Raw genomic sequence first — 3003 nt, 5'->3', positions numbered from 1 at the left:
GGGGGGGGGGGCAAAATGCCAAAGAATCTGACAAGCAAAAAAAAAAAATATAAACATAAAAAAGAGAGCTAATTTACAGTCCAAATCTTGAAATTTCCCAGTGTTCGACATCAAAAACTGGGGTAGGGGGTAGGGCGGGGATGGGTGGGGGCAACCAGTATTTAAATAAAAATTTTACTCAGAAAAAGTGGGGGCCATGCCCCCTCCCCCTCCCACCCCCGGCGCGTTCTCATGGCCTTCTTCACGTTTTAATTAAGTCTTCGTACAAAGTTTTAGTTTCTGTTAGTAGAGAAACAAGAGAATTTTCAAAAATTTCTGCTCCCCACTGTCTTACCTTGATCACGTGACATGGGTCATAAGGTCAGACTGATTTGAGAATTCCATATTGTCACATCAGTTACTGTCATTGCTTTTGCAATTGCATCTACTCAGCGCTTTCACTGCATTTCTTCAAGACAACGTGCACAGAAGAAGATAACTACGAGATGAGGTTAGTTTATTGACGTTGTAATATTCATTTTTGTTACTTCATATGACCTTATTGTGGAAAACAATTCTCGCGGCGAATACTCGAACATTCTTGCCGCCATCTTTGTCCTGCAGCAATACTGAGAGATACATTAGGCCGGTACATGTATTGTGAAATATTTGTTTGCATGTATGCACGTGTATATTAGGTACCATTTGTCAAATTTTATAAGTGAAACTGCTTAAATAAATATTGACATGTATATGACTATATTGACATTTTCAATCTCCCTCACAGAGTTGTCGTTCGTTTCTCTCTCAGACACCTCTGCGATGGGCTCACGTCAATATTTTTGATATAACGTAAAAAACATGACATTCCAAGGATTATTTCAAATTAAATTAATAGTTCTAGATATATCTAGTAAATATCTACCTTAAAAGAGAAACATTAGTGCAGGCATTTAATTATAATGAATTTAAACAAACGCACTATTTCTCGTGTTTATCACTGTGATATATGCGAGCCAACGATAGAGGTGAATGAATGAGCCGATGGTAGAGAGTGTGACATTTTGGTGAAAAATTAAAGACTTCCGGTAATGAGGGTATTGGGTACGTTTGCCCTATCTACCTGTTCGCATGAGTCCGTTCGCCATAATTCTTGTTCGCCCTATATCTCATTCGCCCTAATGTATATACAGTATATAGCAAATATTGACATTTATTATTAATTTAATTCAATATTTTACGACTTGGGTGTTTTTCCCCCAAATGTTGCTACAGTAATTTTTTTTGATTTAATCTTAAATAATTCAAATTTGATATTAATGCTTTTTACATGCTTAATTGGTTCGATTATACTTAATAATGTCATGTAATTTGAAGGTTCATATCCGTGGTTTTTTTTTTTTTTTTTTTTTTTTTTTTTTTTTTACAATCTGCGTTATGTTTTGAAAACAATTAAAGGACTGAGACGTTAATAGGCCCATTATGGAGCTGAGCAGCAGATGAGCAAGGTTTTACCTTTGAAGATTGATAAGTAAAATCCAAACCTTAGATCTAAAAATGATATATATAAGAAGAAAGAAAATGAAAATTTGAAAGGACAGGTATTTAGTGTGACCATATGCATACGTCTGTTGTCTATGTGCAATTTATGTACCAGTGTACATATAATTTATTGAAAAAAATCCATTTGTTCATTATTCAACTTTCTGCAATATAAATAGGGCAAACAGACTTTGTGCGAACAAGTTTTAGGGCGATTGGACTCTGGGCGAACGAGAACTAGGGCGAACGGCATCAAGGGCGAACGAATTTTAGGGTGAACGAACATACAATGAGTGCGAATGGATGTTGAGATATTCTTATGTGTGAATTGCTCACAATATATAAATTTATATTGAGTGTTACTGTAGCTCAATTTCCGATCAAATTGAATAATGAAAGATCATCCTGGCCTGGCATACATCCAGAATTTTTTTTCAGGGGTTAAGGGGAAAAACCCAAAATAACCCTGAAAAAACAGGGTTACATCAGGTCCAGTCCAAAGACTGTTTCTACCTATGTAGCTATTAAGAGCTATGTAGGTATTAAAACCTACCCAAAGTAGCTATTTTTACCTACTTTTTGCATTACTTTATCAGAATGCATTAAAAGTATGAGATGTATGTTAAAATCACGCATTAAAAGATTGAGGGGCAATATGAGAACCATCTATCCTTCTGTATTTGATAATCCAGAAGTGAAAAAAGAATTAGATAGATTACATGATCAGTACGTACTGGTCCCTGCTGACAAAGCAGGTAACAACATTGTCTTTGTTTGTAAGGCTCATTATATTAAATGTATTTAAGAGGAACTTGGATTTAATTCTTCAAGTGGTAATCCAACTTATACTTGTAGTTCCCTTTCTAAGGAAGAAATTCTTCAAAATCATATGTCAGTTTTAAATATTTTTATATTCCAACGACCAAAATGAATTTGAATTACCATATTTATATTGGATTCTGAAACTTCATAAAAATCCTTACAAACAAAGATACATAGCGGGTTCCAGTAAATGTTCAACCAAGCCTCTTTCTTTACTCCTCACTAAGATATTAACGGTGAAGGAGAAACTTCAAGAGTACTGTGCAACAATATATTCGAGAAGTGGTGTAAATCAGATGTGAATACTTAAAAATTCCAAGGAACTTTTGGAAAATTTGAAATCACAAGATTTTACCAAAATCAACAGCTTAAAAACTTATGACTTTTCTACTTTATACACAACCATTCCCCAAGATAAATTAAAGTCCAGGCTTTTTGATATAATTGACAGCTGCTTTTTCAATAAAAATGGAACTCATAAATATACTTACCTTGTCATTGGTCATTTTCAAAATTATTTTGTTAAAAAACATTCTGATTGTACACACAAGTACTCTGAAGTTGACATTAAAAAGATGCTTGAGTTTCTGATTGACAATATCTATGTGGTTTTGGGAGACCAGGTCTTCCAACAATCTATTGGAATTCCCATGGGTACCA

Source organism: Saccostrea echinata, unplaced genomic scaffold (assembly GCF_033153115.1).
Source record: "Saccostrea echinata isolate AGI-Se365-2 ecotype Australia unplaced genomic scaffold, CSIRO_AGI_Sech_v1 ptg000001l, whole genome shotgun sequence".
NCBI classification, from domain to species: Eukaryota; Metazoa; Mollusca; class Bivalvia; order Ostreida; family Ostreidae; genus Saccostrea; species Saccostrea echinata.
This window is presented reverse-complemented; position numbering follows the sequence as displayed.